Below are 13342 nucleotides of genomic sequence, written 5' to 3'. Positions count from 1 at the left end.
GAGAGAGAGAGAGAGAGAGAGAGAGAGAGAGAGAGAGAGAGAGAGAGAGAGAGAGAGAGAGAGCCCAGTGTAGAAGCAGAAAAAAATGGAAATTAAAGGATCATAGTTCTAAAGTCAGAAAGGACCTCAGAAAACACCTAGTCCAATTTTTTCATTTTACAGAAGAGGAAACTGAGACTCAGAGAGGGTAAGTGATTTGTCCAAGGTCATACAAATAGTAAGCATTAGAGAGGAGATATGAAACCAGGTCCTCTAACTTCAGAACTAGTGTTCTTTCTACTGTGCCCTGTTGCCTCTTTATACAGAAGCGACCAGACTATTCTAGAATTTGCAATAGATAAAGGAGGGAAAAACTGAGCAAGAGATTTTATAAGAGCAGATTTCAGAGAGTTCAGATAAGATCCCTTGGCCCAACATTTTGCAGGAGAAATCCTCTCCTGAGGAATAAGATGCACAAAAATAAATGGTAGCAATAAAAACACAAACAATTCTCATGTAACAGAAAAGGGGAAGCTTTCTAAAGAAACTGGTGTGGATGCTGAGGGAACTAATGCATCGATTAACTTAGATTTTTAAAAGACAGACATAGAAGATGGAAGCAAGGGTAGGTAACTCAGCATGAATACATAAAACAAATAGTATAGTCCTCTAAGAGTGTTATAACAGTAATGCCTAGACTGAACTGTGCCTAGCAGGGAAGGACTTTTGGGGCCAGACCTTTGAGTTGATTGGTAGAGAGAACTCCCACTGAAGAAAGCACCTTTACCAAAGCAAATTGGCTCCATTAGGTAATAGCTTACCTAGGACAAAAATAATGCACTTCAAATGTGATGGGACATGATGTAATGGGAAGAGTATTAGATTTGGGATCAGAGAAATTGGGTTCAAATTATCCTCTGATGGTTACTACTGATGTGACCCAGATGCTCAAATTCCAGATCCAACACTCTTTCTATCATATGACGTCCCTTCACATTTTTATCAGTGACCAGATGAAAGAAGGCACCGACAGTTAGCTTGTCCAAACCGCAGATGCTAGAGAGTTGTGGCAGTTGCTGAGATGGTCAGTGCTGCAATCCAAAAAGATTTCAATACACTAGACCCATGCATTAGATCTAAGAAGATCATATTTAGTAGGGATTGTTGTAAAGTCCCCCACTTGGTTTCAGAAAACCAATTCCACTAGTACAGGATGGGGGAAGAGAGACTAGACTAGTTGGAAGGGGAAAGATCTGAAGGTCATAGTGAACTGAAATATGAGTCAATAATGTGAAATGGAAGCCCAAAATACTAATGTAATCTCAGGCTACATTAAGAAAATTATCATGGGGGCGGCTAGGTGGTGCAGTGAATAGAGCACCAGCCCTGGAGTCAGGAGGACCTGAATTCAAATCCGGACTCAGACACTTAACACTAACTAGCCATGTGACCTTGGGCAAGTCACTTAACCCCAATTGCTCTGCGTTCCCCCCTCCAAAAAAAAAAAAGCAAGAAAATTATCATGTCCAGGACTAGGATAATGAATCCTACTTTATTTTGTCCTGGTCATACCATTTCTGTAGCTTCAGCTCTTGGCACTTCATTTGAGGAAGGATATGGACAGACTGGAGCATATACAGAGGAAAATATCTAGGATGGTCAAAGAAATGGAAACCGAGCCATAGTTAGATTGCTTGAAGGAATGGGGATTTTTTAGCCTGAAGAAATTGATGAAGGTCATAGAAGAAGCTAGAGATGTTTATTGTGGAGTAGATAAGTCTTAGAGAGGATATGATGACTGTCTTCAATGACTATTATGTTAGGGAGCTATTAGAATTGTTCTTCTTGACCCCAAGGGGAAGAGCCAGGAATAATAGGTTTATGATTCAGAGTGGCAGATTTTGATTCAATGTAAGGAAAAACTTTCATAGGAGGTAGTGACTTCCCCTTCTCTGGAAGTCTTAAAGTTGAAGTGTAATCTCTGTCTGCTGAGAATATTATATCAGGGATTCTGTTTAGCTATTGGCCAGACTAGATGATCTCTAATATCCTTTCCAACACTGAGATTCTGGATTCCAAGAAGGATGTCACAATCTATAGAGAAAATAAGAGATATTGGCATAGATGTAAGAAAATGCGGAAACACACAGACAATAGAGAATGCAAACACAAACACATTAACATCACCCTCCCTACAACCAGTACAGTTCTGAGCACTCAGTTGGTGTTTAACACTTAGTGATTGATTCATTCAATAGTTTGCCTTGGTGAGAGTTGAGTGTCAATGGTTCATTAGTGATACTAGATTTGAGTTCACTTAAAATCTTTTTCTTTGATGAAATCTTCTGATTTCAGTGGAAAGTGAAGTGACAAGATAGCATGGAGACTCTTTGCAAAGAACCGAGAGGATAATGCAGAGGACCCTACTTGAGAGCCAACAAGTACACTCACATGGTTGGAGCATAGAGTTTGATGAGACATTGAAAGATACTTTGGAAAAGTGACATGAAGACTTGAGGTACCTTAAAGTACAGAGGAAAAAAAATAGAACTAGTAAACTGTGAGACTGGCGGCCATCTGCTACTCACACTCACTGAATGACTTTGCGTGAGTCCCTTGATCTTTCCAAGACTCAGTTTCATCATCTATAAAATGAAGAAGTAGGCCTGTAAGGTTTCTACAGTTCTAGATCTATGATTCTAAGATCCCATGATTCCAAGTTCAGCAGGATGAGCCAAGAGCACAAGGGTCATGGGTTTTTATGTAGAAGGAAAAGGGCAGCAGCTTTCTGCAGGTAGAGCTGACAAGATCTGATAACTGATCAAATGCTGGGAGGAGTAAAGGAGACCAAAGAGTTAAAGATGGAATTCACACAAATATATAATGCTGTCATCCCCTAATTGATAAATGGGCAAAGGAAATGTAAACTATCAGCAACTACATTAAAAAATGTTCCAAATGTCTGCCAATAAGAGAAATGCTGTATTAAAACAACTCTGAGATTTCACCTCACTGTTCTAATATTGGCAGAGATGATAAAAGATGGAATATTTAATCTCATAGGGGATATCAGAAGGCAGGTACCCTAATTCAATGAATTGGCCCATCCATTCTGGAAGACATTTGGACTTAAGTGAGAAAAGTGACTATACTATTCAGATCTTTTGACCTGATGACCACACTACTGTACCAAAGGGGTCTAAGATAGAAAGTAAAGTCCCTTACATACCAAAATATGCATAATAGTACTTTTATGGTAGCACAAAACAGAATGAGTTCCCAGCAACTTGGGATAGCTAAACAAATTGTGGCATATTAATATCGCATTATACCACTGCACTGCAAAAAGCAAAGAATATGAGAAACTCAGAGAAACATGGGAAGACATTTGCTGTTAACACTTATTGAACTGAATTATAGGAACTGATGCAGAGTGAAGAAAGAAGAACCAAGACTATACTACAATAAAGTAAATAGAAATAATACTAAAAGTCAGTTGAGTTTGTTCTTGTCACTATGAGGATAAAAAAAGTCTATATACACAAGCTCCAAAGACTTGTAAATAAGTCTGGTAAGTGAGGGTGGTTAAGTCATATGGGATGGAATAAAGAGATACTTGAGGCAGAGAGATCAATTTAGAATGCCATTTCAGTAGTTTAGGCAAGAGGTGATGGGGGCCTGAACTAGGATTATGTTGTTGTTTGTCCATCATTTTGGCAGAGGACCATCATGTCCATGGATTTAAGTGAGGCAGAGGTGGCAAAATTGCACCAACTTTACTCTCTCTTCCAGAGTCATCAAAGTCCAGTGGCAAGACAAAAGTCAAAACCTTACCAGGTAAAGTTAGCTTAAACAATGCCCAAGTAATCTACCACTGTTACAGAGGATGCTACATGATAGAGTCTTAGTTTTAAATCTGTTTGTATATTTATGTGCCCGGGTATGTGTGACTATATCTGATCAAATGCATATTCAATGTTGTTCATCGGGATTGAAGTCAGAATGCAAGAGACTGCTAAGAGATTTTTTTTAGTCACTTGACCTTTTACTGTCTAGATTTGGGTGGGAGTTGAGGTGGGTTGGGGAGAGGAAATTAACAGCTCTTTCGGGGGGCCAACCTGGAATGAATTATAAGATTACATCATCATATATGTTAGTTTCTTTATGAAAAAAAAAACATTCTTCTCCATACAGGAATTCTGGGGGTGATATTCAGGCTACCCTGAGTAGAATACAGCATGGAGAAAGACTGAAATACTGGGAGTCAGCTGAAGCAAAGTAATGAAGCAAAGGATGAGACCACTTAAATACATTGGCATTGGCAGCCCCCACCCCCACTCTCTTATCTCCGGTCTTCCTAGGCTTCCTCCACAACTTGGCTCAAATATTCTCTTCTGTAGGAGGCCTTTCCCATTCCCATCCATTTCTACTCCCCTCCCTCACCCTCCAACTCCAATAGGTAATGTCTTCCCTCTCAGAGGTTACTTCTATTGTATGCATATTGCTATTTGCTCATAGTCCTTCCCATTAGAACTTGAGCTCCTTATCTGGAGGGGTGATGTTTTTTGACCTGATTTTGTATCACCAGCATTTAGCACATTGCAGGGTTGTTTAACACCTGTTTGTGGACTGACTCCTGCCTGTTGCTTGCCCAAACAAAGGCATGCATAAAAGTCAGGAGTGAGTTTCTAACAGTTTTACTCATGGCTTTTATCCCCAACGCAGTTTGAATCCCAGAAAATATAGGGTCTTTAATATTGCTCCACAGTACCCCCTGCTCCCACACACAAACACAGCAGAAGCCTGGATACTCTGGCAAAAGCAACAACCCCTCACCAGTTCTATATCTTTCCATTGGGTTTTCTTCCTTCCCTCCAAACCCTCAATCTCCCTTCAATTTAGATGCAAACTTTAAGTTTTAACCTTTAGCAAATAGCATGGGGAAAGGAGTGTTTTGGGAAAGGGCAACTCCTCATTCATCTTTAACGTGGAAAGTTTGACTTTCCTGACCGAATATGCCAGTCGGAATGAATGATTGGGTTGAATTGGATTGTTCATCAATCAAATTGAAGCAACTTGTATATGAATCCAACTGCAAGACATTTGAGCATCTGAAAGGAGTTTGGGTTAGCAAAATGTAGTCTTGAAGCTTAATTAAAAACTAGCAAGTAAAGCACCTGTCTACCCCTTTCTTGTATGTGGGATAAAAGGGAGGGGGGAACTACCTCAAGTTCAAGTTATTACTTGATCCACATCCATTCAAAAGCCCTTGAGATCCCCAAAAGCTTTCAACAATGTCATTTCTTCTTCTTCTCTTTCTCCTCCTCCTTCTTCTTTTCCTTCTTTTTCTTCTTCCTCTTCTTCCTCTTTTTCTTTTTCCTCCTCTAATTCCTCCTCTTCTCCCTCCTCCTCCTCCTCTTCTTCTTCCTCCTCCTCTTCCTTCTCTTTTGCCTCATTCCCTGCTGAGTGCTGCTTTCTGTCAGGCTTGAATCTTGGCTGATGCCATATCTATTGCTACCCCATGGACAGTGCTACATCTTTGCTGTTCCTATCACTGAGTCTCTCTGCCTCACTCTGTCTCCTGGGATTCTGTGCTCTTCACTGGACAGAGCATTTGTCTGGCCTCCTAGTCACTGCTGGACATTGCTTCCTCCTCTGGGCTTCATCTCTTCTGGGCTTATTGCTGGTCACCACAATTAAGCAATCACTAAGTGCGTATTATGTGTTTTCCATGTATATTTTAGGCACTTTGCTGTGTGCTAGGAATACAAAGGCAAAAAACAGAAACATCTATACTCTCAGGGAATTTATATTCTATCAGGGGAACAACAGTTACTCCCATCAGTACATGCAAAACATATCCAAAGTAAGTACTGGGAGATTTTTTTAAGGAGGGTAGTGGTGATGGTTACTAGCAGCTGGGAAGATTAAGAAAAGCCTTGTGTAGGAAGAGGTCTAGTTTCTGAATTGAGATTTGAGGAAAGCTAGGTATTCAAAGAGGCAGAAAGGAAGAACAGAGTGCATTTAAGGAACAGGGAGAGCACCTATACAAAACCCCCGAGAAGGGAGAGAATGTCACGTGTGAGGAACAGCAGGAAGGCAAATTTGGCAGGATTGTAGAGTATATGAAGTGAAGCATTATGGTATAAAGAGCTTAAAACACAAAACAGAGGAGTCTGTATTTGCTCCTGGAGATATTAGGAAGTCACTGGAGTTTATTGAACAAGGAAGTCACACCTCATCTCCTGAGTTCTAAGCGGCAATAGCTAGCATCCTAGAGTATGAGATTTGGAGCTAGAAGGGACATTAGCCCTCATTCAGTCTAATCATCACTCTTGTTTCATAGATGAGGGAGTGAAATCTAGAGGTGCCTAAGGTCTCACCATAGTATCTGAACCAAGGCTAGAAGACAGAATAGGAAAGGACAAAACAGGGAGAGATAAAGGCAAGAATAGAGTGCTTTTATAGCTAGAGGCAATGAACTGCTCCCGCAGGCTAACAAGGTAGAATGCCTTAGGCTTATTGTCTTTCCTTTTAGCTCCCAGTATCTAGGGCTGAATTGAAACCCCTTTCCCAGACTTCTATATGACAGGGTTAAAAAATCCCAAGATCCTCTCCAGCTTGTCATGCAAATGAATTTGAACCATAACAAAAGCTAAGGAAAGGATGAAAAGTCATTATTCCCCACTCATCTGGCCTACATCCCTGACTTTATTATTTTATCTGTCAGCAGCAAAAAGCTCTTGGCTTTGGGGCTGCATTTCTGTCAGCTTGAAATCTCTATGTCTCTCTTAATCAGGAATACCTGAAGATATGCTGAATTCTATAATAAATATAAGGAAGAAGTAGAAAATGTCAGAGGAATTTGATACTGCCCTCTCTGACAAATGAGTTGGCCAGACCTGTGATTTCATTTGCACTGAAATCACAAGAGAAATGAGTAATTTGGCATTATATTTGGCATTTTATATTTGATCAATTTAAATTTACAGATTATATGAATTTCAAGATTACAATTAGATGAAAATTGGATTCAATATAAATCTAATTGGATATGCTATATGACTGGGAATGCATCTTCTCCTTGATATTAGTTAGAGACCATTAGTATACATAGTGCAGTAGATTCTAGTTGGGAACAATTATTATGCATGACATAGTTGATATTTGTTGTGGAAAGTAATTGATGGATGATGGTGCCACACCTTGGCAGCTGTCACATCAATATTGATAACTCTGCCTTGTGATGGTTTCAGAACCCAACCAGCATGGAATGCTGAAACTGGGAGATATGGGCATGGTGCTTTTTATTCATGTAGATGATTTTGAGATGCATTCAGCTGAATTAAAATTATTGCATTGACCCTTACTTTTAACTTATATTTTGTTTTAATTATTTATGTTCCCCATTAAAAAAAAACACCCCAGAAGTAAAATAGAACTACAGACTTTCAGAGTTATAAGGGATCACTAGTGGTACTTTATAAGTATATACATAATATATACAAAAAGAATACATGGTTTTTGTTTTATTTTGTTTTTTAAAGAAAACATTTGGTATTTGGGGGTAAGAAATCTGACTAGAGGAAGCAGGGGATCTAGAAAAGGCTTAATATAAAAGATTTAAGGATTCCAAAAGTTACAGGTGGGAATAGAGAGGATTCCTGGGAAGTTAGAGGTGGGAAGAGAGAAGATTCCAGACATGACAGAAAGTCAGTGCAAGAGCACAGAGAGGAGATATGGGGCATGCATGAGTAGTGATGAATTGGTTAGTATGGGATCATAGATGATGTGGAAGGAAATAATATGTAAGAACACTAGAAAGTTATGAAGGGGCAGGTTGTGAGGATATTGAACTCCCAAACAGAAGAGTTAATGTTGATTCTAGAACAGCAGTTAGCAAATCCAGTCCAGGAGTCCCAGATCCAGTCTACCAAGACCAAGAGCTAAGAGCTAAGAGTGTTGTTTTAGATTTTTAATTTTTTTTTTGTATTTTATTGTATTTGTATTTTTTAAATTTTGTATTTATTCTGTATGTTGTATTTTTGTTGCATAGGAAAAAAAACATTCTTGGTCTTACAAAAACAGGCAGAGGGCCAGATTTGGCACTTGGCCAGTAGTTTACCAACCCCTGTCCTAGAGGAAATAGGAACCACTAGACTTTGTTGAGAAGGAGGTTGCAAATTACATCTATGCTTTAGGAAAATTTCTTTGGAAGCTAGAGGATGGATTAGAATAGGAAAGAGGATTAAGCTAGGGAAACTAAAGGGCAATTGCAACAATCTGGGTAAAAGATAATAAGGTCATGGGTGATGACTATATAAGGGGAGGGGAAGGAGAGATGTAGAAGAGAGATGCTGTGAATGGATTGAGAGGAAAGATAATGAGTTCTGTTTTGATCATGTTGAGTTTGAGATGCCTCTAGAACATCCAGTTTGAAATACCTAACAACTGGTTCTATTGTTTGGTTGTTTCAGTCATGTCCAGGTCTTCAAGACCCCATTTTGGGGTTTTCTTGGCAAAGCTACTGGAATGGCTTGACATTTCCTTCTCTAGATAATTTTATAGATGAGGAAACTGAGGCAAACAGAGTCAAGAGGCTTGCCCAGGGTCACAGTCTAGTAAGTGTCTGAGACCAAACTTGAACTCAGGAAGATTAGTCTTCCTGATTCTAAACCTAAAGCTCTATACATTGGACCACCTTGCTAACCCTAATAACTGGTTAGTGACTTTCAACTAGAGCTCAGGAGGTAGACTTATAGATCTAAGAGTCATTTAAAAAGAAAAGATAATTGGACCTATTAGGATTGATGGCGTCACCAAGCGGGAACATGTACGGAAGAGGAGAAGAGAGTCTTCCCTGACAGGGAATATCTGGAATTGCAAAATCTAGTCTTTAGAAGCATTAGTATTGGTACTAATATGTAAAATGCTTGCCACCTTTGGTGATTTTGTATCATGAAAAACTTGCCTATTCTGTAAACTATGTTTATTTATTTCCTATATTTATTTATTTGTTATTTATTTCCTAGAAAACTCTAGGACAATTTGGTGCAGTGGCAACACATTCAACTTGGAGGCATGGGACCTGAGTTTGAATTGAGTGTCTGCCATTTACTCCCCATGTGATATGGACTAGATCACCTCACTCCTTTAGGCCTCCATTTCCTCATTTGCCAAATGAAGAGATTGGACTAGATAGCTTCTCTGGTCCCTTCGAGTTCTATATCTCTGTTTTCATTAATGTAGAATGGATAATCAGAAGCTGTTATGATTTTATCAGTGGTAATGACATTAAAGAAGAGGCATGACCATCTGCCTTGCTGATGTTCTCTAAGGACCATGGGACTTTTCCATCTGACTTGCAGCTGAAACCTTCCATTTGGTGTTGTTTTCCCCATTAGAATGTGAGCTCCTTAAAAGCAAGGATTTTCTTACTTTCATATTTTTATCCCCAGTGTTTAGCACACAGTAAATACTTAGCCATTACTTCATTGATTGATCAATTCATTTATTCATAATAAGCAAGCTTCTTCATAACTTCTACAACATGGGATCATGGGGATGAGTGAGGGAAGTCTCTTTAAAGCTTTATTAATTTTAAATTTGTTTTAGACTCTTCTATCTACTCTAAATGGCAGCTAGGTGGCATAGTGGATAGAGCTCTGGGTTTGGAATCAAGAAGACCTATCTTCATGAGTTCAAATCTGGTCTCAGACACTTACAGGTGGTGTGACCCTGAGCAAATCACTTAACCATGTTTGCCTTAGTTTCGTCATCTGTAAAATGATCTGGAGAAGAAAATGACAAACCACCCCAGGATCTTTGCTAAGAAAACCCCCAAATGGGGTCACAAACAGTTGAATATGACTAAACAGAGTAGAATGGTCTACTCTAAATTAGCCCATATGATAGTGAAATTATTTTATTTGCTAATGACATTAGTTTTCCTATTGATATTTGGATTAGGTTAGATTGGATTTTTATGATGATGTGATATTTTATAAATTAATAAGATGTGAAGCTTATTAGAAACTTATCAAAAAATTAATAGATGTGCAAATACCTGGACTTTTGTACTCTTGATATTGTTAACTAGCTGCATCATATTTATGCAAATAGCTTAATGTGTTTTACAATGATGGTAAATAGTGGAATTTAACTGTGGCAAAGAATCCATTGAGACTATAGCTTGTACTTTGCAATTAGCTTTTGGTCCTTTCAACAAACAAAGGGAAGATGTTTAGCAGCCTACATATCATGGAACTTATACACACTGAGGTAATAATATAGCCAGGAGTGGCATATCTATCTAATCAGTCCTAAGTGAATATATGGGAGCAGTAGAAAAGACTGTAAAAGCAGTCTGATAAAGCAAACAACAGGACTTTGCTAGTTACTTTCATTGTTTCCCTCCCTTGAAGGGTCAATTTTCACCTGGATGACCACAGGTGTGATCATTATGCCCCTTCGCAGTATTTGATTATGAGCATTAGGGAAGGAGTCACTTAATAAGGTGAAGTGGAAAATAACAGAAAGTATGTGACTGATGGGAGGGGTAGTCTACTTGGAGAAGATAGGAAAGGATGGGATCAAGGTTGCATGTAGACGAATTGGCCTTGGTAAGGAGAAGGGCTACCTCTTCATCAGAGACCAGAATGGAGGGGAAGATATTCTGAGTGAAATGAGATGAGAAAGGGGGAAGAGAGTTAGTGGCCTCAGTTTTTGGGTGAGCTATATAACAAGGTCCTCAATTGAGAGATGAAGGCAGGGGTTCCATTAGAATCTTGGGGAGAGGAGCAGCCAGGTAGCACAGCGAGTAAGAGCACCAGCTCCAGCGTCGGGATGACATGGGGATCAAATCCAGGCTCAGATACTTAGCACCACACCCAGAAATAACTGGCCGTGTAACCTTGAGCAAGTTACTTAACCCTGATTGCTTAAAAAAAAAAAAAGAATCTTGGGGAGAGACAAATAGACTCAATAATTGCTGTGAAAATTAGGAGAGCAAATCTGTCTGGGAGGATAGAATGATAGAATGAGTGCCTTGCTGCAGAGAGGGCCCAGGTGGATCAGATAACACAATTTTTCAGTGGGTTTAATCAATGTGGTTTTGTGATATCCTCCCCCAGGACCTTTCAGCAACACATGAATAAGAAGGAAAGAGGTGAAATGCAGGAGTAATCTATAGTTAGAATTTGGCAAGGGATGTTGGGAGATACAACAAGAGAACAAGGGATTTGAATGTAGAAAATAATATAAAATTATATTGGCTTAGCAAGGGATTGAAGTAGGGAAGGGAAGAGATTTTAGCCAGTGGAGGAGTGATGGCCTGAGTAAGAACTGAGGGGTAGGAGGAATGGAGATTACAGTGGGGACAAAGAATAGAATTAAGATTCAAAAAGCATAGGGAAGATGGGATGATAAGAGATCATGATCAGCTAAAGGAATCATAATTCTACCTATTCTACTGGAATGTTTTATAAGTAATGAATTTCTTTTCATCTTAAACCTCCCCCTTTCTCATTCCTTCTATCTTCTGTCACTCAGTGAGACCTGGATCCTTCCTGATGATGTTCCTTCCCTTATCCCCCTTTCCAGTAGAGACTTCATTTTCTCTCCCATTCCCTCTGATTTTAATCAAGATAGGGAAGTTGGGACACTTCTTGCTCCCCAGTACCCCTCCTAGGGTCTCTCCCACCGTCATGCAACAACTCTTCCTTTGAGGCTCACACTATCCAAACTTATCACCCAGTTAAATTCTTGATGGACGTTATCCACAAACCCCTAGGATATTCTCACTCCCTCATCTATGAGTTCAGTGAATGACCTACAGGCTTTCTGTCTACCCTATTTTTAGACCCCGTCGTAAGGGACAAACATGCATACCGATGCTTCCTCAAATACTCTCATTTCTCAGGTCCTCAATCTACTTAATTCCCATAATCTGCTTCTACATTTCAATTTAGCTCCATACACAAAGATGGCCTTTTGCCTTTCTTTGCATCGCTAGCACTTAGCATTCCTCTTGGCACATAGTAATTGCTTAATAAATATAGATGAACTGACTGACATAAATAGTCACACCCTTGATCTTTCAATCGCCCGCAAGTGTTCCACTTTCATTTTAAGGAACTGCAAAATTCCTTTATCTAATGGCAGCAAAATTGTTTCCCAGTTGTCCCTTTGTATATAGAAAAACCCTTTTATAGAATGTTTTATTCTCATTTCTCAATCTAGGTTTTGACTTTGTTGTATTAACTGGCAACAAAGTGTTATCTCCATTCCTAGATCTAAACTTTTGGATCTTTGATATTCCAATTAGATGAACTATCAAAGCAAGGAGGTAGAATGAGAGAACCTGGCTCTCACCCAATGATAGACCTTATAAATTTATTATGCACTGTATAGAGATGAGGGCCTGTTTCGACAGCTGTGAAATCAAGTCAAACATCATTGATTTAAGCATACACAATGTGCCAGTTGCTGTGCTAGGGATACAAAAAAGGCAAAACAGTCCCTTCCCCTAAGAGAGCTCTCATTATAATAGGGACAACAACATATAAACAACTGTGGACATGGAAGATGTATACAGGACATATTAAAGGTCATCTCAGAGGGAAGGCACTAACATTAAAGAGAGTGGGGAAAGGTTTCTGGTAGAAGGTGGAATTTTAGCTAAGACTAGAAGGAAGCCACAAAGCCAGAAGATGAAGATCTCTTAAACAAGGATTTGGGAGCTGAGGATATCTTTATATTCTGAGAACCAAAAATAGCCAATGTTAGATACAAAAAGAACAAAGATGCCTTTAAGTTTCCCTATAGGTCAAATTTGTGACAATTCTTAACTCTTCAGAGCCACTCCTTAGTCTTTATAAATTAACTTATATTCACTCAGGAATTTTCTTCACTACTTCCTAAACTGAGTTGTTTTGTATCTGAGATGGTTCAAAAGGCAGCTCTGGGAATTGAAAAATTAATCCATTTAATTAGTCCCAGCCAAACTTTGGACACAATCAACTTCATCAGTTGAGTGTGCCTTTCCCCCCTTTTTATAATATGTTCTAGTAATTGAACAGAATACCTAAGGGCTTTATAATGATCTTTTGTTAAAAAAAAAAAAAAAAACTAACTAGTTTGTGTATGTAAGTTCAGGCTGAATTTAAAAGAAGATACTAGAACAAAGGACCACATCTAAGACATACCTGCCTTGGGAATCCATAGTTGTGAGGTTTAGTATCAGAGGCATGTATCCTAAAAGGATGCAAGGAGTGTATACCCAGCAATTTCCAAATAACTATGACTTTCCTTCCTTCCTTCCTTCCTTCCTTCCTTCCTTCCTTCCTTCCTTCCTTCCTTCCTT

This window comes from Petaurus breviceps, unplaced genomic scaffold, assembly GCF_028583685.1.
Source record: "Petaurus breviceps papuanus isolate PSGF00001 unplaced genomic scaffold, PetGlider_PUasm1.0 220, whole genome shotgun sequence".
In the NCBI taxonomy this organism is placed as follows: Eukaryota; Metazoa; Chordata; class Mammalia; order Diprotodontia; family Petauridae; genus Petaurus; species Petaurus breviceps.
This window is presented reverse-complemented; position numbering follows the sequence as displayed.